At 34.4% G+C, this 26596-nt stretch overlaps 1 protein-coding gene across 8 annotated transcripts in view; it reads left to right on the forward strand.

The window, feature by feature from the left end:
- The window catches only part of CDH18 (cadherin 18), a 491833-nt gene that overhangs the window by 104184 nt on the left and 361053 nt on the right, over window positions 1-26596 (forward strand). For all 8 annotated transcript variants that reach the window (XM_074545340.1, XM_074545332.1, XM_074545380.1 and 5 more), the window contains exon 2: window positions 3223-3317. The gene's annotated coding sequence lies outside the window, so the exon portion shown is untranslated. The remainder of the gene's footprint in view (window positions 1-3222; window positions 3318-26596) is intronic.

The following is a 26596-nucleotide window of genomic DNA, read 5'->3' on the forward strand; positions in this document are numbered from 1 at the left end:
TCTAGATAAATACCCCCTTTAATGTTAAGAACTCTAGAAGAAAAAGTATCTTCAAATATATAGCACTTCAAAGTAAATGAGGAGGGAGGAGTTACAAAATCTGTGGTTGTATACATCCTCTCAGGTCACCAGTCCTTTGGTGTATGCTACCCAACTCTGACATATCTAATATTATCTTTTTGTATCCCATGCTCTAAAGGGCAAGAACATCTCACCCTGAAGCTGGAGATTTGCATTCTTCACCAGGTTTGGCAGGCGGAGCTAGCAGAGCTAGCAGTAGGGCTCAGCATATTATTCAGTTGAGTAATCAAGGGGAAATTAGTCTGGGAAAGCATGCTTGCTGAGTTAATAATGTCCCTTAGTTTTGTTTTTTTTTTTTTTTTTTTTTTTTTTTTTTTTTTTTTGTGGGGTTTTGGTTTTGCAGTTTTTTTGGGTTTTAGGGTTATTTTTTCCCGTTTTTTTCTTTTTTTTTTTTCTTTCTATTGTCTCAAAATCAGGAGAATTTCACTGCCATTTTTTAATTTCCTCTTGAGAATCTGTGACACACCACCTCCTGGAGTTGTCCTCTAAAAGGGACAGATATTCTTTCTAGTGATTTCATTTCACTGCTTTTGGCATACTCAGGACTCATCTCAAATCTGGTTTCAAAACATCACAGCACAGCTGAGTGGGATTTAGCTGCCTTAATGTCATGTTAGATGTCTTGTGATATTTACTCATGGCCAGATGACCACCTCAAAAGGTCAACTAGTCGAATCCACTTTTATATCTGACTGTCCCATTTGTATATCATTAGGCATCTATATTTAGCCAGTCTCACCTATAATGTGTTCTCACTCTGAATGTTTGTCTAAAAGAAGTTGGTAGCTGACCACTAGTGTCCATTTGCCCTTTGAACCAGAACTTTGTAATTTCCAATATACCAAGAACTTTTTTTTCCCTATTATGATACATTTTATTATTTATAATGCATATTAGGCTTATTTATAAGACCATTGAGCAGAATATTTGCAAACCCAGAAAAAAAAAATGGACTCTGGCACATCATTACCAGTCTAATACCAGGTAAATTACACACCACATGAAAAGGAAGAAAGTTGGTTGTGAATTCCTAAAAATAGTGTAGAGCAGGAAGAAAAACTCTTGGACAAATTTGGGATCTTAAGAAAGCACACTAATAAAAGTAAATAAATAAATACATCACAATGGCTTAATGTGTTGGGTTCTAGTCACTGTGAATACTGTAGCTTAGAGGAAAAAAGCTCTAAAACTAATTAATAATGACAACAGTAATTGATTAGTATTGACAATTAAATTAATGTTAATAATATTAATATTAATAATAACTACAATGTATTATTTTATTGAAATCACAATGGCAATCATATGAACTTAGTATATTATTAATAATTATATGATGAATTATACCTATCTCAGTGTTTCAACAGAACCTCAATAGTCGTAAGAAACACATCAGGATCAAAGAACAACTCAGTGGTCATTCTTAATAGCATTATAATTCATAAATATATCAATGACAGCTCCTGTAAGATTAACCCTAGCCAAATATTAATTATCCCAGTGAAATATTGAAAGAAACATTAAGAGAGAGATCAATGGATGTAAGGCAGAAAATGATACAAAGGTTAAAACAGAATTTAGCAATGAACAAATTTTCAAATTCTGAAGAAGAGAATGTGGAAAAAACCCAGATAGGACTGCAAATCTTATAATACTTTAAAAGGAAAAATTAATCCAAACTGATATTTTTCTGTTGTATGAAGGAATTACAGACCCTTTTGCAATTAAGCCATGCCACTGGCAACATATTTCAGTTATAACCAAGTATCAGAAGTCTTTTTCTGGGACAGTTGGCACTTTTTCTATAAATGGTTTACACTGTGCAATGCAGGTGCTGCTGGCTTTCTAGCTATTCATAGATTCTCTGGGGTAACTACAGATTTCTGATACTTACCAGTTATATTACAAGGAGGCAAATGAGAGGAAGTAAAAGTGACATTATTGTGGAGCCATTTTTACAATTTCTGATGATACCTTGACCCAAACATTTGTTCACAGACTTTAGGGTATATTTGAAAACTTGTTTGTCAGTAGCAAGGTTTCTTGACTTGAAAACTGATATCTTGTTGGGGGGCAAAACAAAACACCTACGTATGAAACCAAGGGTTAGGCTTGCCTGTAGTTTTCCTATTTCTTATGAATGATTCATGAGTATTTTAAAGCAAGCACTGCATTTTAATAAAGCTAACAAAGGTTCCTGGTAAAGCAAGTTCACATTTTTACTGGTACAATTTACAGTACAATGGGTAATTCTTTGTTTCACATGTTTTTTAAAACTGACTTGTCCTCCATACGAAGCAGATTGTTTCAGTGTCATAGATCCATAGACACTAAAGCTTATCAAGTGAAAAAAAAAAAAAGGTAAGTTTATTTCAGTTCTTATATTGTATAACTAGATTCCAATTATGGATTCACACTAACTAGGAATGTACATACAGGACATTGGATATTCTGATAGGGTCCTTACATAAACAATGCCAAATAATTTCTTGGTGATTTAATACAACTTTATTTAACTTTTTCTTGTATGATGTATTCATTATTATTGGCATCATGTACTGGGAGATTAATTAAGTGACAATAACTACGAAAACTGTTTAATTACATTGATACAGGGCATATTTGAGGAGCTCTGGTAAGCAACATATATAAATGAAGAAAAAGAATCTTTATAACAGATTTAGTTCTAAATTTTTCCAAAATCAGGACTAGGTTATTTTTATTGTTTGAGTACTTTTAGTGATTTCTGAAGTTTCAGAAGCAATGCCTCTTTATTTCTCTAAGAGATTAATTAATTTGATTGTATTCAAAAGGTTTTCAAATTAACTAATTTTCTGGTATTTGGCATGAAATATGAATTTGCGTGTTATTTCCTAGCTACTTACAAACCTTGAAAATACTGCTGCTGTACATTTAATTATTTCAATTAGAGTTCCAGTTTTGAACACCTGCTTAAGAATAAAAATCCATGCATTACCGTAATTCAGACTCTATGGGTTTACCAGGATGCACATCTTAACATCTCTATGTTCTTCTGCAAAGGAAAGTCCAATGGCTATATTGTTTTCTGTTTGCTACAGTATCATGCCAAGAAAAACAATATTTTCTGACCATGTTTAAAACTTTGTTGTTCTGTTTCAGTGAAAGCTACTGAATCAGGATTTTGGTGTTTTCAGTGGACGCTTGCAAGACTGTTTGGTGGAAAACAAATTTCTAAGGTCTTGGCTAGTCATCAAGTAAGTATCTTGTGTTTTCGTATATGTGTTTTGTTCATTCAAGTCCAATGAAGTGTTTGTGCTGTCTTAGGTAAATAACAAAAATTATTTCACCATAATTTTGATTTTCTTTTCTATAAACACATTTTTCTCTAATGTCTGATGCTCCTTTGCAGTCTATAACCATTTAAGTCAGTGTTTATAAGTATTTCAGCAAAAAAAACAAAACTCAAAGGAACATTTTCTTGGTATTCTTTTCAGTATTTCTCAGAATGCTATTCAGTGATCCGTATTACTCCCAACTATGAAGCATAAGGAGAAGTAAGAATTGGTTGGATCATCTAAATATGTTGTACTATTAGCCTGGTTAAAGTGGTCAAGAATGGTGTCTGGCAGCCAATTACTAAAGTATATAAAGCCAGTTAAATGGTACTCAAACAGTCAGGTTCTATTATTATCATCCACCTGACTGACTTTTATATTGTCTCATTTTTCTTACTATATCACATACTTTGTTCTTCATACATATAGCCTTAATTATTTTTAATTCAATTAGATGAAGAGTAAGAGACTCAGGTAAGGCAGATCTTCTAATATCTTCTAATTCCTGTTGTCTGGCATAATGGGTTTTGATATCTATTCTTTCACTTAATTTCTAAACCTAAAGAAAAAAACTGGGTTGGTGGGAAAGCATTTTAAATAGGAAAGCTATAATAAAAACCACAAACTGTAAAACTACAAAATAGGGGAAAGCTAGCTGTAACATTTAAATTATACCTACATATTCTACTCAGATTACAGACTTAACCTTTTAAAAATTATGCTGATAAAGATTAGACAATTAATGCACTCTTTATGTCACTTCTCACCATAATGTAGTGATTTTGATTTTGATTTTTCTCAAAGAATGCATAAATGTTATTTTAATTTTCAGTTAAAAATTGCTTCAGTCTGAGTGTCAATGCTTGAACTTGTCTCAAAATTATGCATTTGAATCCATTTACAAAATATTCTGTGTTTTAAAAATCATAGTCCATGAAAACCAGCAATGCTTATTTATTTATTTGCTCTTTGATGAAACAGAAAAATAATTTTTTTGTGATGGAAATAATTTCCAATTAGAACATAATCTTCTTTTACCACTTGGCTGTATCAAAAATAAAGAAGTATTCGTCTATAAGGAACAAGAACCAAGTTTATTTATTTTAGGATTTGATAGCTCTGACTGACTGTGTCATTCATTGCTGCCTAACTTATAAAATAAGAAAGTGAGAATTATGTACTCATTTTGATGCTCTTCTATGAATTTAACCTAACAAAAATAGATGTTGATTGAACAGGTTGAATTATGAGGAAGGATGATGAGACTCAAATGTTTAATTCCGTTAGCACTCATTGAAGGCAGTATCTAACCTAAAGTTGGGAAGCAAATTTTACCTTAAACTCAGTGAAAAAATAAAACAGGGTTCAAGTACTAGAAACCACAGAAATAAAACTTAAGTTTTTTAACCAGCTGACCTATCTAGAAAATTTTGCACAGCTAGTCTTGCCCTGGATTAATTTGGGATTCTTGGAATTTTTTACGTCTCTAAGGCTTTAAATGCTGTCTGAATGTATAGATTTAAAAGTTACATATTTTTTTTTTTGCTTTGTACGAAGTTAATTCAATTTACAAGTTCAGAATCATTACATTAGAGTGCACATCTATGTCATTCAAAAGGTTACACAAAATGCTTACATATGCCCCATCTTCAAACATACAAAAAAAGGGAACACATTCAATCACACGCCTGCTCATAGACTGAGAAATTTAATATAGATAATATTCATTTTTTCTTACTATATGCCATTATTTTGTTCGTACTGTGTCTAAATAGCAGCAGTGTTCATTGTGTCAGTTATGTATGGCCAAATTAGAGAAGACTGTTTTAAGAATCTGAATGTTACAGGTGTCTTTTTCAATGTCATTGAATGTCAAGAAGTTTTTTTATACTCTTTTAAATGTTGAATATTTTTGGTTTGCTTTTGTATTTTCTTTTATCACATTAACATAAAAGTGAAACATCTCTTATAGGGAACAAAGCCAGTTGTTGTTTTTTTTTTTCTGGTGTGCTAAAAAAGCAAGAGTGATTGATGTCAGTGACTCATGGTTAAAGATGCAGCTGCTTGAGTGGTGTGACACTGGCATGTTCTCTTTGAGTAGGTTAAAGTGTAACACGGAGAGGTGGAATAAAGGCATTCAGATATGAGGACTCATCAGATGACACATTCCCAAATTCACGATCTCTTTGACTACTATTACAATGCTGTACATCTTCAAAACCTTTGAAGAGCTTTAGCTGAGCAGTTCCCTTTCATGTCAGCAGGAGACAAGCTTTGCTGTGATAAGATTTAGCTGGCTTCCTTTCACATACTTTTTTTACTGAGCAAAACAGACCCCGATCACTTTTATTATGATGTGCTCTGTATTCTGAAAGTAAGTTTAGGCAAGTAGTAGATTAATTAAGTAATGAAGCATGTAATAAGTAATCAGTATAAGCTTTCATATTGTCTTAGCAGTCTCATTTTCATCTAAAAATTTCTTTCTCTGAATCTCTGAACACTTAATAAAAGTTTTCAATATATCTTGGATATTATTTTGTCTGTGGTCCATATTTTCTGTTCCTTTTACTTAGATGAAATAAGAAAATTTGGATTTGTAACCTTGAATTACTAGTTGCAAAAGCAACAAAACAACTTCCATCTGAGTTAGTGCTAAAATTTCTATTATTAATTTTAGTACAGAGTTTTACACATATGATACTCAGTGAACCAAAAATAGGTTGTAAATGCTCAGTAAACACCTGTCATAGTGTTTTTAGGAAATAAATAAATAATCCATCTCTCACAAATATTTGCTTTTTAGTAAAAACATTCTTACATTTCAATAAAAGATTATACTAAAACATGAGAAAATAAAGCATTAGCTGAACTACCGCAGTACTTGAAATCCCTGAACTTAAAGGAAAACTAGTTGTTGGTCACCATGCACTCATTTGAAGGCAAATGGGCCATGAATGAAATGAGGACAACCTTTTATGTTGTAGGTTTCTTGTACCATCAGAAGAATTGTTATGGGAATAAGAAATGTTATATCACCTCTGTTTGATGGACCTCTACTGGCAAGAAGGACGAGTTAGTCTGTAGACAGCTATCTTGGCTTTTTGGTATTGATTCAGATAATTTGAGATTCTTGAAGACATCTTGCCATGAACTGGTGCGTAGCTCAGCTGCTCTGATGCATCCTGAAGAAATGTGAATGGTCTAAAAAGCAAGAAGCATTTAAAAAATGCAATGGGTGAATTGTGAATACATGGAAGCACTTTTAATATGTGTTTTCAATTCAATTGAATTGTCACAGGAATGTCATAGGATGCTACATTAGGAACCAGTACCTTGTGTGTATGAAAACAAATGAGGCGAAGAATCTTATGTCTAGAAATAAATATGTGTCTTTAAAAACTTAGTTCCACAGAAACATAGTGATGACTTGATTGAATGATATATGTAACAGAGACAGAAGACAATAATTCCTACCCAGACTGCATAACCAGTTTGCATTAAAGGAATGCAAGCAGAGATTTTCTAATTTGTTTCTTACTGATGATGAACTGCAAGAGCCAGGAATAGTCCAAAACTCATCAGTTGACTTTGCAAAGTATATTAGCAAATGAACTTATGAAGAAAAGTAGTTAGTAGAAATGTATTTAAGCTTTGAAGAAATATACCCATTAACCTCTTTTTCAGTTGGTTAAAAAATAGGAAGACTTAACATAGTTTCTGATCAACATTTGGACCCTATGCTCTACTTTTTGGATATAATCTCTTCCACAGAAATAATGGATAGCAACTCTCATGCTTGGCATCCATGAAACTTTTCCGCTTTCTTAAGAGTCATAATGAGAAATAATGAGTACAGTTTTGGATTTTGCCCATAAGCATTTATAAAGCAACTGACTAGGATGCTAAATGTTATCATTCGCAAACCTCTAGACATAAAAAAGCACAGAGTGAATTTTTCTTTTCACTAATTTTAAGATACAACAAGCAGGATATGCCTCTGTTCAAATTAAGGTGCAAACGAGACCATATGCCAAAGTCACCCATATGGAGTTTTTTAACAATAAATGTGAGATAGAGAGTCAGAAAGAACTATAAAAGGGAGAGGGAGAGGCAGAAGACCTGTCGGGGTGTGGGGGAGGGAGAGAGAGCAGAGGGAGAGCTGGACATGAGGTACAGAAGTGAGGAAAAGAGGGATGGTGAGAGAGAGGTGAGTGGTGTTCTCCATCACTTTGGGGCTCTTGGTGGTGAGACAGGGGACTCAGCTCAGCCTTCTGCTGGTAGGTTCTGTGCAGAAAGAGGTGCTGAGTCCACAGAATCCACCACTATCAAATCTTTTCACTATTTATAAATTTTAGCAAACAGGGAAAGCAATACTTCTTGGCTACATGTTACACAGTTTCCTTAATAACTTGTATTCTATCTTCTGTTGGTTAAATTATTCCCTCATTCCTTATGTAATTAATCTGCATGCTCAGTCTTTCTCTTCTTTTGAGTCAGTGGGTTTCTTGGGTTGGTGGTCCCTGACTCAGTGGTTGCAATCTCCCACTGCTGGAATTACCTTTTACCCAGCTGGAATTGATTTCAGGACAGTTGCTGAGGTGGTTTTTATAGTTTCTTTCTTATCTTGGGAGTTATGCCAAATATCCTTGTGGTCCCTCAATTTTGCATTCTCTGTACCCATTATCAATCACATATCCCTCTTTCCAACTTCATTAATCTCCCCCTCGGTCTGACATCATTGAATTTATCTTCTGAGCCCTTGTGCCACCTTTATACAGCCCAAGTTCCATGCATCCACAGAGGCCAGTTTGGGGGTCTGCTGTGGTCGTTGGTGGTGACAGATTCCATCTCTCCCATAACTTGGGGGAACCTTTGTTTGACCAATGACATGCATATGAGCAGTTGCTTCTTCTCACAGTCTCTCAGTGGGGGAATTTTGTCTGATTTCCTTGAACGGGATGAGCTAGCCAGATCTCTGCCAAGCCTCTGCCAGGCCTGGAATTGGCACTTTCCTATCATAAATTCCTCCTTTCTGTGTCCTTAACAGTGTTTGAGACAGGCAGCTCTACCTTTTAGCTCCTATTGGTTAATAATTTTTTAAAAAGTAAATATCATTGCATTTCTCCACCATAAGGTGCATTCTTCAGATATTGCAATCTTTTTTGTCCACTAAGGATGTGCTGCTTAGATTGGGGGTTGGCTTGTTCAGGGTTAGATTTTTGACTTAAACAGAAAAAAAAATAAAAGTTTTATTTAGGAAAACACTTTCATGCTTTAACACATTCTGTAAAACTAATGTACAAGGACTGCTAGAATTGTAAATTGCAATAATATATACTGTAGTATTCTCTTCGACAGCATCATTCCTTCTTCCTTTAGAATGTACTGAGTTTAACCTTAAACTCCATCTGCACAGGAGCAGCCTCACCTTGAATAATATGTGCAGTTTATATTGAACTATTAGAGAATGTCCAATGGAGGGCAACAAGGATGTTGGAAGGCCTTGAGGGGAAGGCCTATGAGGGGTGGCTGAGGTCACTTGTTCTGTTCAACCTGGAAAAGAGGAGACTGAGGGGGGACCTCATTGCAGTCTGAAATTTTCTTTTGAGGGGAAGATGAAGAGAAATCTTCATCTCCAGTGATCTTCACTCCAGTGACCAGTGATAGTACCTGAGGGAATGGCCTGAACTTGTGTCAGGGGAGGTTCAGGTTGGATATTAGCAGAGATTTCTTCACCCCAGAGGGTGTTTGGGCACTGGAACAGGCTGCCCAGGGAAGTGGTCACAGCACCACCCCTGACAGAGCTCAAGAAGCATTTGGACAATTCTCTCAGGCACATGGTGTCACTCTTGGGGCTGCTGCTGTGCAGGGCCGGGAGTTGGACTCGAATGGGGGCTCCTCCCAACCCAGCTTACTCTGTCATTCTGTGATATATGATTCTAAATATATGTAAAAGGAAAGGGATTTGAGGTATACATGTATAAGAACTAGAGAAGATTTTGGGTACAATATGAAGACAAACTGTGTGAGTGATTAATATTCAGTGAGGGCAATGAAAATTTAATTCAACTAATTTAGGTAACAGAGCATCTCATTTTCTTTTACACTCAGAGTATAAATGCTATTTTCATCTATATGGTGGTTCATATCAGCTAATTCCTGCATAACTACAGTTGCTGACAGTGAGTAAAACATTGTCTTTGCTCTTACAAGAACTCTTTGAAGCCCGCAGAGCGACACTGGCACAGATTGTTAGTAATAATTGAAATTACTTTTCTGAAAATAACTTATCTCTTCCTAACACACCTTATATTTCTGTCTGCTGTAATTTTCAGTCGTGTGTCCCTTTCTGAATGTACAAAGAAAGCCATAGTGAATAAGTATAGAGTGCAGGATTCATTAAAGATTGTTTGAACACTCTGCAGAGGATGTGCTGGGAAAAACACACAGAATGAATATTGATTTGCAATGTGTGTTGGGAGTGGGAAAATAATGCATTTCAGAAGAAGCTTACTTTTGATTATTTAAAACATTCCCTCTGTCTTTACTGACAAAAAATCTGTTTGAGCTATGTATTCCTGCAGGAATGGGAAGAATACTCTATATTTTTAAACAATTGTTAGAAATGGATTAGCGGGAATCTGTGTGCTTCTTAAAGCATGATAACTCTATTGACTTTTCAGCTAGAGGAAGCAGATTTATAGGGTTTTTGGGAGAGTTGTTTTGTTTGGTTTTTAAGTGAGGTTAAAAATGGAATGTTCTTGTTAGAATGTATAATCAAGAGAAGAGGAATTACAGCAGTTAAAAAAAATAGGGGAGCAAAGTAAGTGAATAAGATACAAAGTCAGCTCCTGTAGTTTTTGTGTTTCTAAGGAATATCTGCCTCTTTTGATCTTACTTCCTCTAATGCCATGAAAAACATTAAAAAAAACCACATAAGGATAAAATTCAATTTATTACCCCAAATTTAAGTCAGGATATTTTTCATGCCATCTTTGTTCTTTCATGTTTTTTCTGGCCTTGTGAGTCTTTGTGTTCCAGGCAGAGTTTAACAGAATTTCAGGCAAAGAAGGGCCTCTGTTTTCCCTCCTAGCACTGATCCTGGCTCGGTCTTTTGGACAATCAGGAAGAGTCCAATGAGAGGAATGGAAGTGAGCTAGGTTGCTCTACCTGCCTGCTATTGAAAGAGAGCTATTCATTTCCACCAACTTATCATCATGGACTTTTTTTCAATGTTTATTCCTTTGGAAGGAGTACTTAGCTCAAGACATCATTGTAAAATTTTATTATTTCCTCAGGCTCTTCAAACAATTTTTACATAACTAGATGATACAGATGATTTGCACAGTACTGATTAATGGGAGACAGCTGACTATTTGCAGATTTTGTTTGTTATTAATTATGCACAGTCTTTATGATTAGATAATTATTTCAAACCAATTAAGTATCCCTTGATGGACTCCTGAGTTGTATCTAGTTATGATAATTGCTGAAAATATTCTTGTGAGATTGTTACAGCTCACTATGATATGTGCTTAGCCTTGTCTAAACATTGTGACAAGAAAATAATTAATCCTTAGTAATATAAATATACATAAGTTCCAGTTTAGGACAAATTTGGGAGGAAACCTCTAAAGGGGTCCCAGTTGGTTCAGGAAAATATTTCCTTGGTGAAAAAGTGGAGAAAACCTGTTTATTTAACAAGCAAAGTATTCACAAGAATTAAAAATGAATTATGTTAAACAATAAAACCTCTTGCTCTTCTGCAGAGATGGTACCCTCAGAAAGTCCTTTAATTGGGATGTAGCTTGGCTCACCCAATCTCTTATCAGTCCCTACTGCGCTGGAAAATGCCATGTCCCAGGCCCCAGTGGGCCACAGCCGTGAGCTCACTGTGATTTTTTGGGTTTTGGTGCAGAACAGGACTGACCAGTTCCAAGAAAAAAGAAAAGCTACAGTCCAGGGAACTTTTCTGCCTCATCTAGCTGAAAAAAATAACTAAAAACAAAGGAGAGCTCTCTCCTGCTGTTCATGCTGCAGGCAACACAGACTGTGAGAAGGAAAGCTAAAGCTCTTATTTTTATGTTTTTGAATACAGCTGCCTCAGACAATCCACTGCTTCTCCTTCTCTCTCCCTTCACTCTCAGATCTAGTTTTAAAGATGCAAAACTTATTTCTGGGCTAAACAGATGAACGAGGATTCAATTCAGCATCATAAAGTCACCTCAGGACAACATATTAATGATATTATGCTTCCAAAAGATAAATTGGTACCATCCAACATCTAGATACTGGATGAAGATTTGAAGAAATAATCTAACTTTTCTCTGTGGACAATAATTGCAACATATATCTGATGAAATCACTTTTCTGGTTTAGAATAAGAAGCAATCTGGTTCTTGAAAAGTTATGGGACAGAGGAAAAATGGATAGAAGTTCCAGAATTATTTGATTATGTTTGTACTCTTTTATTAAGAGATGTGTACCTCATGAAAAATATTTTTTAAATGAGATGAGATTTACTGAGTGAGACTCACTCCAGGCTGCATGCCAAGCCTATGTGTATGAACAGTTCCTAAGCAGAGTCTTCTTGTGAAACTCATTGGATATATAATTTTCTTTAGAGCCCTGTTTCTCTGCAGAGACTGTCTTTTGAACACAACATTAAGGCTGTGACCTAATTTCAAACATATTTTCATTAGCCTTCTATATTTGGTTTCTCCCAAATGCATGTTAAAATGCTTTTTTTTTTCTCTGTGTTTTCAGTAGTATGCTTTAAGAGATGCTGCATGGTAATGAGCATTAGGCAGTGGGGCATTCCAGCCTGAAGGGGAAGGGAGAACCCAAGACTTGTAGATGTCCATAGACAAAAAGCAATGGCAAAAGTCAGAGGGTCTACAAATACTTAAAAAGTTTTATTAATACATTATACACACAACATGGAAATTGGTATAAACCAGGAAGGAAGGAAGTGGCGGAAGGAAGGAAGTGGCGGAAGGAAGGAAGACTATAGCATTTTGTTTTCCATTTGCATGGTTGCATTTCATTTCATAAAGTGCTGTGTGGGATAGTGTCATTTTGGAAATGTAGTTCTTCCCAAAACCTGTGAGCCCATTCTGACTCCCAGAAGCAGAAATTGATTTCAATATTCTGTCACAGAATTAACATTAGTAATGCTTTCTTCTTCAGTGCTCTGAGAATAAGTTGCTTGGCTTTTGAATATAAAATGCAATAAGGATTGCATTGTAGGAACAGTGTTGAAGGCAGTATGTATTCTTAGGCAATGAAAATGTTGTGTCATCAAATCATGGTTGGAGAACCAATTCCCACAACACTATTTTAGCAGGTTTATTCATGTTTTTTTCCTAGCCATCACCGCTTTTACAATTTGGTTTTGCCTCAGTTGTGTATTCCTTCATTATCAAAGGTAATTTAACCTCTTTTTTATTCTTTACAAAAAGAGAAGATTCAGTTTTGCCCCCTTAAGTTAATCACAGTTCAACTAATTCACTTCGTTCTCTGTTTTGCCTGGAAGGTATCAAGACAAAAGCCATGGAAATAGTTTAGAAGATTTGTCATCATCACCCTCTTACAGTATCAAACAGTTTACAGCAAAGAAAAAAAGCAATTTTGTATGTAAGGAAGAAAGGTACATGGCTCTCCCATAAGCTCCTTTTTTTACCATATACTCACTGAAACTTCAACTTTCCTCCTTGTAACTTCACTGGTGAATTCAGACCTATTGGTTTGTTAACACTGTAACCAAAATCTTCACAGGCAGATCCCTGCTCATTTTGTTTTCCATAATTTTATTTTACTCAGCTTAGTCTGAGACCCTGCATTCAAAGGTGTTTGGGAATCTATTTGCTGGTCTAATTACAAAGTATCTAATTACACTGATGTCTAATTACACAGATATGAAGCAGTTCAGAATATCAAATTCATTTATGGAAACACTGGTACTCATACAGTGTTTCTATAAATGAAGAATGTCCCTTATCTCTAGAAGACCGTCCCTTATCTCTAGAACAAAGTTTATTCTCCAATGTTATTTCCTGCCATAGAATTTTATTTGTGAAAATGTCCTATCATACTGATACTTTCTTATTTATATCTTTTCTCACCATAACTGGTTATTGTTATTCTCTACAGTGCCATTGCAACAAGACCTCCTGGTAGCAGGACTTTCGGTTCTCATTGCATGTTTTTCCACTTTTCAGAAATTGTTTTCTGAGACATACTTTCTCAGTCTGCTGAGGCCTTTATGTCAATGGTTTATAAGCAGAAAAAAGAAAAATTATTCTGGTAGAAGGGGAAAGCCTTGGCTTATTATTCCTGTTTCTTGCCATGAATACTCTAAGGAAAATTTCCAATTCACTTGTGAATGGGAACAGTGCCCACCTAGCAGATGGCTATGAGTGAAAGCATAGAGAAGACCATGACCACACATTAAATACATTTACTGAGGGCAGACTTCCCAGGCTAAAATTTCATGTATATGCAACTCTTGTGCCAGGGATTGGGAGGATATGCTATTGTTTGTCATTTCCTAAAGAAGTCTAACTTGGAGATATTACAACATTTTTCTGCATAAAGATCTGCATAAGAAGTCTTCCATGAAGAAAAAGGAAACATTTTATTTTTCATATAGGATTACCAACAGTTTTTAAGTTTTCTTTGTAAAACTGTACATGAAAATTTTAAACAAAATCAAAGAGAAGTAAATGTGGTTTTTTTGAACAGAAGGAACAGAAGATGAATTATTAAATAAAATTAACACAGCTGTTTATCCCCAAATTATCATAGTATAAATATTAATTAAAAGTGACATGTATTAATTCCCCCCATTTTAAATTTTTTTTTTCTGTTGAAAAACTATTTTATTATGAGATTCTACAAAGCTTATCTGTGTCATTATATTACTGTAGAGGAACTTGCTCACATAGATACAATTGCTGAATGTCACCACTGATTTTCTTCTTAAACTTTATTCATCTATTGCTTCTTATGGGACACACTTATCATTGCCATTTATTTCATAATACTGCTGTGTCTATTGATAAAATCCACAAACAAGTCCAGGGAAATCTCTTCTTGATACTTGTCCTTGAATCAAATTTTTTTTACCAGCTACACATGATGGTATGATTCAAAATAAATACAGATAATAAATCTACTTATGATCCTGGTCAAGTGAAATAATCAATAGGTAGTCTTAAACAACTTCAGTACAGGAAAATGATGGAAAATATCTATAATGTTTGAATGAGTACAGAATATTGCTTTTAGGGTTTAGGGTTTTTTATTTTTTTTTTAATGAGTAGACCCATTACACTTTAAACTACATGGTAAGTACAGCTAGGATAATTAACTGAAATTTAATATCAGGTTATTACTGCAGTCAAGGATACACACCATTTGACTAGCTGCATTATTGAAAACATTATTAAATATTTTTAGTATTAACACACATATCATAGAAATAAATATTTCTCAACAATTTGATTTCTCTTAATCACCTGCTCTGTGTTTCAGAGCTTTTTCAACTTGGCTCATGACAATTTCTAAATATATACCTAAATATATTTAATATTGGTTCTCAAAAGATTAGATATTGAAGGCTGAAAGCCTCTGTTTGATAGGTTATTGTCTGAGGAAAAAATGAAAATATGATGCTCTTTTATTCCTTTGGGAAGAGGAGGCAGTGTCAGCTACTTATATACTATTATCCATCTTCACTCTTCTTTATGCTGGTGTGAATGTAATCTTTTGGGGAAATGGGAGTTTCATTGCTTCCTTAAGTCTTATATTCTTGCAAAAGACTCGAGTAATAATACGGATAGTCAAAAAAAGCTTCATACCTGCCTGGAGATTACTGTATTGTATAAATTATGGTAATCTGTGGGAGGCATTTTTTGAAAACCCCATTCAAATCACAGACTGGTTTTATTTTGAATTACAGAAAGATCTGCAAATGTTAGATCAAGAAAAACATTTAATTAAAGCTGGTTTGGGGTCTGTTAAAATGACTCAGCAGAAATTGGTAGACTTCAGAAGCCAGGTATCTGGCGTAAGGTACTACCATCTGAGTAAATATGGCAAATCCTAAAGCTTAGATAACTTAAGCTGCCTTAAGAAATTAATTATTTTCTTTAAGATAGGGTTTTCCATAACTTTAATTAAGCTTGGATAATAAAAAACATCCTCATTTTTGGAATTTTGCAGAAAAGTCCATGGCATCTTGAAGAGTAGGAGGGATATGACTTCAGATATGTAGAAATCCCATTTTAGGCTGGATACAGAACCCCTGACTCAATTTCAAATTTCTTCCCTTCTTCTGCTCGCAATAACTGGTTCCATCCTCCTCTCCCCTACAGAAAATATTTGTTTTAAAAGGATTTTGCCAATTACTTTTTTTGTTGTTTTTAATCACTAGCATCTAATTGCATTATACAATGTGTCTGGACTACAAAATAATTATTTCACTTCAAGTAGGACTTCAGCAGTTTAGCAAGCCATGTATACTATTTGTCCAATAAATTAGCTGTATCTTCTTGTTTACTTTATTATATTTACTCACAAATCTTTGTCTAGGCAGTGAATTATTGCTGTTTAGATGTTAACTGTGTTCAACATTAATAAAATGAATAATGCTTAGTACAACTAATATAGCCTAAAGTAATTTGAATAATTGAATACCACTTTGTCTTGAGCAAACCCTTTGTAGCAGCACTTGTTTTTCCAAATGAAAGCAGAGTGAAAACTCCAAATGTTATGTTGATAAATGTTTTGTAAAACCTGCTGATCCCATTGCATATGTGTGGATAAGGCACCTCGACACTGATATTCTCTTAGTATTATTTATAGCTGCAGCAAAAAGCAAATGGTAAGTGCACTCAAGTGCACAGAATGTTAAGTGTATAAGATGGCAGCTTAAAAAGAGATCTATGTACTCAGAGGAGAAATAGCCTTTAGGGTGTTCACAGCAGGAAGAACCTGAGAGAGCAGATGAAAGCAGGTGTGGAAATGACAAAGTATTCCTTCTTTACACTGAAGATGTTGAGAATTTAGCTCAAGGGATTGCAGTTTCAATCTACTCATTTTTCAGCTTTCTTTCTTTGATTTTTGCTGTGATTAGAAAAGATTATGATGAAATATTTAGTTTGAAGAAGATGCAGATTAGGTAACTTGCCATAGTGATATTGAAGGTCTGATGAAAACTTCAGAAGAAAATACTCAACAGAGCGGGGAAAAAAGAGAGCCAAATATAAACTGGGGGGTAAGGGGAATTCAAACCAGACAGAAACCTAAAGTGTCTCTTAAAATAGCACATTTAAACTAGAACATGACACTTAGATGAAAGGTTAGTAGACTGTTAAAAGTAGATGGATAAACCCCCATTTGTATAACATGCTTACAGTTATATACAATGACAAGCAATAGCTATCACAATTATTTGCCAAGCTGAATGACCCCAACCCAAGTGGGGAACATTAGATGCTTACTAATTTCACAACTAAATGGAAAAAACACATGCATAAGAGAGATGGTTTTCATGTGAGAGGAAATATTGATGTTTCTAGTTATGAAAAGAACACTTAAAGTTATTTAAATTCTTTTCTTCTACTGACTAATGAAAAAATTGTGGGGAATAATCTGATCTTGCATATGCATTATCATTTCAGAGGTGCTAATGCAAACGTGTAATACTGCTTTGTATCTGTTGTAAAGAAAGAGAAAAATTATTGTCCAGTGAATTCATTGTTCTTCCAATAGAGTGTAATAACCACATTATTTGAAGTGTCCCAGAGTCCCATTCGATCTTCCCATGTGTGTTTACTGTAAATTGGAAATTTTGTTATAGTTGGCATCTCAGATTTCCTATAGTAATCTGTTCAACAGTGGCTAAATCCCATTTCTGTCTGTTTTCAACCACAGTAACAAATTTAACAATAAACTCTATAGAAAAAGAGCTTGCATTTCCTATGATTTCTCTCAATGTTTCTCTACATCGTACATTGTAATACCACACAGAGAGTAATCACCCACACTGCAGGGATCATGCAACTTAGCAGCAGCTGGAGGAGGATATAATTTACTGTAAGGCAAAGAACAAAATTACCTGACAATTACTGAGGTTATATCTTTCAAGTACAACAAGAAGAAACGACCATGGTTTGGTTTTGTTTTCATTTGTTTTTTTAATATAATTTTATATAACACAGAAGAGCAGGCTATGTTAAGACTAGGTTGGTAGTGTTAACAATTAAACTAAATCTTAAGGGTCTTTTTCAACATAAATGATTCTATAATTCTAATCGATTGCTAAAAATATAATTTTGTACTAGAGCTTAATAAAAGAAGTAAAGCTCTAATGTTAAGCTTTGGATCTCTCTGCTCACAAAGGTGATCAGATCTTGGTGTTCTATTTAGTATGCACCCAGACAAGAAGACTGACCAGTAAAAGAGTCCTCAGACAACTAGTGGAGGAAGTTGTCTCTATTTGCCATACGGCTGCTGCAAGGTCTTAAAAGGAAGCATGCATGCTGTAACAATTTCTTAGGTGCTTTATTTATTATTATTATCTTTACTATTATAATTATTTCACTGTCAAAACATTGGAGGTTATGCATATGAAGATCAGTCCAGTAACTTCTGAATTGCAGGTGTCAGACCTTTGCCCTTGAGGAAATAGCAGCAAGTTGTCTCCCTCCAGAAGTAACTCTGATCATGCTCAGCTTGGTTATAGCTTAAAGTTTAGGCACTGTTTTACAGGGAATCCGTGTTTTATATATATAGACAGAAGCATTATTGCTGAAGGCATGAGAAATAAGCAGGATCTTGTTTACCACTGTCGGTGAGAAGTGTCAAGGCAACAGCTCTCAAGTCCAGGCAATAAAGGAGGGGATTTGCATTTTAGACTGCAGAAAAGGAAGGGCAAGAAGAAGAAAGAGAGGGAGACTACTTACTACTTTACAAGACAGAATGTAGGGAAATATGTTAGCAGTTATTGACTGGAAACAATGAAGAATTAAATGTGAAAAGCTAAAAACTTTAGCTTTTCTAAAAACTAAAAACTTCATTGTTCCTTATATTTGCTCAACAACCTACGTGGAAGAGCAGAACTTGGGAGGGAAGAAATAAAAGGACAATGAGAATGGTAAGAGAAATGGAAACAGAGCAACAATGAATATGTAGCAACAGAACAGACAGGTGAGCTTCTGGCAGATGACAGAAGTGGAACACAGGACTAAACTATTTGTAGCTGAATAGGTAAAGATATGGAGTTATGTAACAGAAGCTTTTTTTTTTTTTTTCTGAACATGAATGGTAGCAGAGCATAGTCAGAAAACTGCATGGGTTGCTTTTGAGAAAGAGGATATGGAACCAGGTTGTTTCCTGCATTTCAGGTGTTTTGGATAACAGAAAAACATGACTCCACATGACCATGACATATATTTGTGTCTGTGTCTGTGTACATTTATGCATATGTACATACACATATATGCACATATTTGCATGCATATGAAGAGTTGGATATTGGTCCAACTCTGCTGTAAATTTTCATTCTTTAGATATATATTTTGGCACTTTTAAATTGAACACATTTGTTAATTTGCCATGATTTTATTTCATTCATTTACTTCTCTACTCTATGTCCTTACTTTGATTAAGCTTTAAGAATAATGAGAGACACAAAACCTGGTTGTTTACAGTGAAGATTAGGAAGTGTGAAAATTGTGTGATGTAATGCTGAAACAAATAGAAGTTCATCCTGGAAGAGCTCTTTTCAATCTCAGATGTATCTTCAATTCCAAAATAAGGCTCTACTGGTTCCTACAACCTTGTTTCCAACATTAAACTGGTAGAAACTTAGGCAAATTTTTGCTCTGCTTTCTTTAAGATAATTAACCAACATCTCTGGGAATACACATGTAGTTTGTGTGAGTTAGTAACTCTGGGATTTATAAATTATTCCTGATTGTGAATCTTTTACAGATAGACAATTTTACAAATCAATAATAAGTCTAATGTCAAAAACCATGCAGTAGCTGCAGGGTAAAGGGCTTGATGGGGTTCTGCTGTGTGGAAGATATCTCCATTAATGTCTGTGGAACTCAAAAAAAGATCTTGTGTACTTTCTCCATGTAGCACTGGTGGCATTTCTAAACTGGTCAAGTTTTAGCTCTTCAAACAAAAAGTTGTGTTGGGAGATTTTATTTTGTTTTGTATCCTAAAGAGAATAATAAAGGGAGCACAATGATCTTCATTCATATTCATTAACAAATTATGTCAGAAAAGATGGATTTTTGGGATCAGTGTAATAATTGTAATTTTTTTCTGCCTCTTGGCTCTTTATTGTAGGTTGCTGAGAAACAACAAGTAACTCATATATGCAGATGTGTGTCATAACTTTCAACATTATTTATTTTAGGTTACTTGTCTGTTAAATATGCTGCCTTTTCAGAACTTCATACTATCTGCCCAGTCTATGTAAGGTCATAGTTGTCTTCTGCCTCTGCTGTTGCCTTAACTGTTTTACCACTGCTATGCTTTGTTCTTGTCTTTCTTTTCCTGACTTGTTTTTGCCTCTGTTTTTGAAGAATTCAGGGGGGACTGATAACATTTTAATACAAATTTAACAGCAACCTTTACCACTATATTGTTAGAACATAATTCAGTGTTTTGTTTTTTCATTGTTTTTTTTTTCCCTGCAGAATGACTTTCAAATCTTGGATATAAAACATTACTTTTTCTCAGTGAAAGAATTTATAGGGATTTTATGGTCTGCATAAAATGCTGTTTTGTCCACAAGAAAATTACTTTTGTGTCCTGTAGAGCAGTCAGGATGATTTCTGTCAACCTTTTATCTCCTCTGTGACTTCTCGCTGACTAGATGCAGTCCGCCATAAATGCATTCTCCTCAGAGTCTGTTTATGCATAGCAGTGTTGGAAGTAATAAGCACTTGGGTTTTCTAGCACATGAGTCAGTAAATACATAAACAGGTACAGATTTATGACTCTGCACTTCAGAGTATCACGGTGCTTGATGTATAGTGCAGTCAACTTTATCTGAATGTCACAGAGGATAGTGAATAAATCTTTAATACCAAGGTCATTCTTGATGTAATTAATGAGTTGGGATTTCTTTTGTAACACAGTTTCAAATAACTTAATTTCTCCTAATCAGTGTTATTGGCTATGCAATGAGTGTCCTTGAAATATGTAAATTATCCTGTAAAATACAGGCATACAGATATTAAGTGTAGGCTAATGGCATTTTACCAGTGTGAATATTTTAGTGGATATCAATTCTTTTGGAGATATATTCACTCTTTAGCAGGTGACACCCATTTCAAAGTGTTTATTTGCATTATGAGCATTAGTGAAGCCTTCTTTGGTGCAGTTAATGGAGGAACTCTGCTCTGAGTGGATTAAATATTTCAGTCTGTAAAACTGCCAGCTCTCACTGTTCACAAGGTAACTATATTTTATCTCACCTTTGCCACTCTTCATCTTACAGTTCTGCTGAGCATACATGAGGTACACATCATTATTTTGCAGTGCTTTGTTTTGTGCTGAAGAAATACACCATGACTGTAACAGCTACAGTAGTAGACCAACATATTTTCTTCCTTTGCAAATGGGAGTGATAAACTTAGATCATATTCCAAGAGCCTTATCTACATATCTGCATTGTTTTAAATGTAAAAGCAATCTTCTTAGTTATGTCTTACTTTTAGAACTAGAAAAAAAAAAAAAAGTGACTTATAGTGTTTCTGGTCAGTAGGCAAACATTTTACTGTTGCATATGTCAAACTAAGACATTGGAAGAGAGGCCTTTAATAACCAAGAATTATTTTTAGCATTGAATTTAAGCTGGCAGGAAACCTAAATAGCAACTGTGGCTATGTAACAAATGTGGAAGAGAAGGTAAGATCCATCATGGGACAGGGTGTTCTACATTCTGCATGATTCTATTATACACATAGGAAAAGCCTGATAGCAGCCCTTGCTCTCCAGAATTTCAGAGTAGAAGAAGAATTTAGTTCTACTCTTTGTGATAAGTCTTCAGCTGCTTATGTGTCAAATGATTTCTTGCAAGTTATTTTAGTTAAGAACTCTTACTGTTCAATGTCTGGATATGTTGTGGTAGTCTGAGCTTGATTTGGAAATTTCAACAGAAATAAATCTTACTCAAGAGAATATTATCTCTTTTAAACATTAAGTAAACCTTGGATTGTGTATAGTTAATTAGATTTCGTTATTGTTGAATACGTACAAGGGAAGCTTTAGTGAATAACATAAGCATGGATTATCATCTCCTCCGGCCATCATGCTTAGATCTCCTGGGGGAAATTCCTTAATGATATGTAATTTGCAAATTGTTTAACTTCCAGTGTATTTTTCTTCTTTTATTTTTTTAGCAAATAATTAAAATTAATCTATGAAAATATATTACCATATCATTATTTTTCTATTCCCTGGAGATTCTGTCTGAACACAAGGAAAAGCTTATTTATTGTGAAGGTGACCAAGTACTGGCAAATGTTGACCAGAGACATTGTAGATTCTCCATCCTTGGAAGCAACCAAAAACTGACTGGACACAATGCTAAGCAATCTTCTCCAAGTGTGTCAAGTTGAATAAAGAGTTGGACCAGATGACCTCCAGAGGTTCCTTCCAACCTAAACCATTCTCTGATTCCATAATACTGGAACTATATAAGAAAGGAAATTGATTGGAATATTTGCATTGCTTCAATTTCTCAGTGGAAAATGTTTATATTTTCATCATCACTGCACAAGAAATTTCATTATTCAGCTTTTGAAGTTGCCAGTAGAACTGCTTTTCAAGTGCTTTGCCTAACTTAGCTATATTAGCAAGTGATTCGGCTACAAATTAATAGAAGAAATTATGTATGGTGGCAGAGTTTGAACTAACAACAAAATATTTTCTGAAAGAATTTTTATTATATATTATTTTGTTTTCTACACTTTAAATAGCAAACAGCTGTCTTAGCAGAGGCTGTCCTCTTCCAGCAGCCTGCTTGTTTGCAAACCACATGTATTTAGCAGCTTTGTTTTCATTCTGTCTCCCACTCTTAAGCTGTAATGCAGACTAGAATTTAGAAAGGGGATTTGCACTCATTGTTATTCCCACTGGCACAGAAATAGTGTGAGTGGGACTGTAACTCCTGGTTGGGAGTATACAGAAGTGTACCAGAAACAACAAATCCCTGTCTATGGCAGGAAGTTTGGGTTACAAGCAACTAAAGGAACTTCCATTCTTATACCTTGACTTCCCTCAGTTTATCTATGCATCACACCCAGCAGCAGGGAATATTGTGGCTGCTGGTCAGTCTTATCAGAGGAAGCACATAGAAGGAAGGATGCCACTGTGTAAATTTGTTAGCAATAAATGGGTGGCTCCAGGTGGGTGCTGCAGCATCAGAATGAGCTGTGTTCTGTGGAGGCACAAAAGGCACTGAAGAATATGTAATATCTTGCCCCTTTGCCAGAGAGCCTGAGCACTGGTGCTGTATCTGAAGTAATGAGGTGCAGCAGAAATACTGTGAGGGCTTAGATTAGTTCCATTCTCCTTTTGATTGAAAAGATTTCTTGAATTTTGGACTGGGTGTTAAGAAGAGCTGGAAGATCAAATAATCCTTGATTAGATTGAAAGGCTCCACAGTCAATAGTTGTAATGTGTACCACAAATCATGATTTCACAGACAGATTTGTATTTACATAAACTATAATGAACGAGGCACTTAATTTACATAAGGCTGTAAGTTCTAAGGCTGATTACAGCAATAGTGTGTAGCTCTTTCTTCCTTGTCGGAGTATAACCCAGCCAATCAACTGCTGTAAGAATGTATCACTAGAATTAAACTTACTTGGGGGCAGAAGAAATCACAAGGTTGAATATTAGGATATGTTGTCATTAGTTTGGACCACTTATGACTACACTGACAGTTCCTGAAAACAACTGTGATCGTGAAGTTGTAGATTAGAGAAGCCCAAAGATTGACACATTATAGATACTAGCATCATTTTTAACAGCAACCAAAGATAATGGCATGGATCAGATTAAGGGGAATTAAATGTTCTTAAAATCTTGTGTGGGAAAATCTCACTTGTTTCTCCTCTTTATCTTTTGCTACCTCCTTTGACTCTTTTTTCCTCATGTAATGGCAGAAAATGAAGGTCTTTTTTATTTACAATGACATATATTTTCTCTCACTTAGTTTTCTGACCTATTGTCTGCCATTAAGATTCTTCAAAGCTGTTTTCTTGATATACTGGCATTATATTGTATGTGAATTGTTTTAATATTTTTATGATTTTATTTTTTTATTTTATATATAATGATTAACCAAAGTTAATACCTTCTGAAAGTGGGTGTAGATACAGAAAAGACCAAACTATACAACCACTTGAAAATTTTCAAGATAGGTCTGACTAGTGACATAAAAGCTAGGAAAAAACTTGTTGAGAATGCAAACATAAAATTAGGACAGTATACTACCAAACTTAAAATAAACAAAATAAATTGAATTAAAATTACATAGATTAGTAACAACATTAGACTGCAATTGAATAAATTTCAGTAGATCAGATAATCAAATTTTACGGGCTGAATCACAAATGGAGATTTTGCTAAATGATTTCGTACATCATGTTTTTTTCTTCCCAAAAAAGGAACCTTCTTTTTTTCATTCTTGTTGCCGTTGGACATTCTACCTTTATGTCATCTGTATAAAGAATTATCCAGAGAAAGCTAAAAAACTTATGTAAAAAGAGAATTATTCAGGTAGCTTTCTGTTGATTGTAATCACAAAGTGGATCATCCAGTTAAATAAAAAATGTAAATTAGAACTGATGCAACGTATTAATGGTTTATCTGAGTGATTAATTCAACATTTGATGTCACTCACAATTTAATACAGAGCATATTTGGAATTTCAGTTATATAGCAGAAATATTCAGAAAAATCTTGCCTAATTTTTTAATTGTAGATTTTATTGTGGCTTTCTGGAAAGATTTTAGTATGTACATGACAATTGCAGAAAAGATTGTATCTTTTTAGGATATGAAAATGCATAATACTCTTGTGTATGAACACTTTGTTATTGTAATTAAGGCAAAGCAAATATATGCATACACATGAAAAAGTGAAAAAATTCAAGTTATCCAATAAGTAAATTTCTCATGAGTAGAACCTAAATGTCTTTTCCTTATTGAGTTAAGACACCTTGAGAATAGAAGGTTCTTATCTTTCATCTATACACCAATTGCTATTTAATTGATCTCTTTCCAAAGGGGAAAAAAAAGCAGTGTCTCTTCATATAAACATTTTAGATTTTGTTAGGGACACATTCCTGATTTTTTACATTAATTTCCATTTTCTATGCATATTGGTTGCAGAACAAGCAAGGCATTAGGTAGTCACTCTCAGAATCACTGAAGTCAATAGAAGTCAATATTCTTGGACCACGTTTCAATGTTTTGTTTCAGTTATTCCAAAATATAAAGTATTCTTTTACTTCATACCTCTAATGGCTTTTGATTAAATGCAAGTAAGATTTAATGCACATATGTATGTTGCAAAGGAAGTAAATAAAATTCATCAACTGTCAATTCAATCTTATCTATACAACAATTGTGCTAAAATTATTTAGTGAGAATGGTTTTTTGTAATATAATATTTACTAAATTTAGGTTCAATTATTTCTTTTTATAAATTTAGTAAACAATTTCAAGTAAAGGACAGCCACCTGGCATTTGTTGTGATTTTTTTGTTTATTTTATTCTCCTAATATTTTTCTTCTTTCCTCAATGAAGGACCTGTTTGGTATAGTTATTTCAGGATCTATAAGATTTCAATTGGGTATATTTTTCTCCAAGAATGCACAGCAAGGATTTCTAGTAACCTTTGTCTCCTCACATGACTTCCTGTGTTCAAGTAGTTGGGTTCTGGTGATTCCATGTTTCAGTGCTGGGAACAGTCTAAAAAATAAAGGAGTATGTGGAAGATTTTTTTTTTTTCATTAAGTAGAAGAGAATATTGCCTTGAAATTTTATTTTTCTCATTTTGTAAATGGAAATTTTTCTTATTGTAATTGAAAAATTACATGAAGGTCATTTTCTTTTCTTCAGTTAATTCCCTCCACTTTATTTTCTTGATAGCTGTGCTATTTTGCTCTGACAGCAAAGTAGTACTCAATTAAGTCAAAGAATTCTAACCAAAGGCTTGGTTTAATTTAAATTTTTGGACTTCTAAGATTAACTACTCTGCATTCCTGCAAAAGAGCACCATATTCACTCAAAAGTTTCTGTTGGCATAGCTGCTTCATTTGTAAGCTGTGTGGATCATCTTTAGTGTGATGCTGGTTGGATTACTGAGAATGGTGATTTTTCGGATAAAATGTCCGGAAGCATATTGTACAATTTGTGACTTTTAAATACTTTGACTAAAAAATCTTGTAACAATTAAATGACTCTTGAAATAGTAATAACAAATGAAAGCCTTAATTATTGTACCATTTTGACAAACAGTGCATGCAGTGCTATCTGTAGTTTTAAAAGCCTCCTACTAGGTTTTATTACTGGATGAGGAAGAAGTCAGGATTCTTACAGTGTGATGAACCATTTGTTCATGTATTGTGAATAACTCAGATACAGATTTTTTTTTAGCAAATTTGACATCAGCTTGATACTCTGGTTCTCCATCATGACCCACAGCTAATGAAGAATTAACAGATATTATCTCTTTTTCTGTGTACTCAGGTTTGTTTTGGTTTTGGGACAGACCTACTCCAAGTGTAGACCAGTAGAGAGAAGTGAGCATTACAAAAAGCAAACTCACAAATATGTGTCCTGTGCATGTTTATCCATAATTTACTCAATGACAATCTAAACTATATATATATTTAGATATGTATTCTATGAGTGTGAGCAACTTTGTAATACTTTTTTTTTCCCCCTGAAAATTAGGAACAGAGAATAGTGCTGTCTTTCCCCTGTAAAACTGTGCATTGTTGTTCTTTATTCTTCACAGAAAAAAAAAAAAAAGGTGTCTCTTTCTAGGCTCAGTTACTTTCCAAAACTGGAAAGTAACTTTTACTTGTAGCTCCAACAGTGTATAAAGTGTCAATGCCATAGAAAATTGTGGAGTACTTTATCAAGGCTAGC

Source organism: Zonotrichia albicollis, chromosome 1, assembly GCF_047830755.1.
Source record: "Zonotrichia albicollis isolate bZonAlb1 chromosome 1, bZonAlb1.hap1, whole genome shotgun sequence".
Taxonomy (NCBI): domain Eukaryota; kingdom Metazoa; phylum Chordata; class Aves; order Passeriformes; family Passerellidae; genus Zonotrichia; species Zonotrichia albicollis.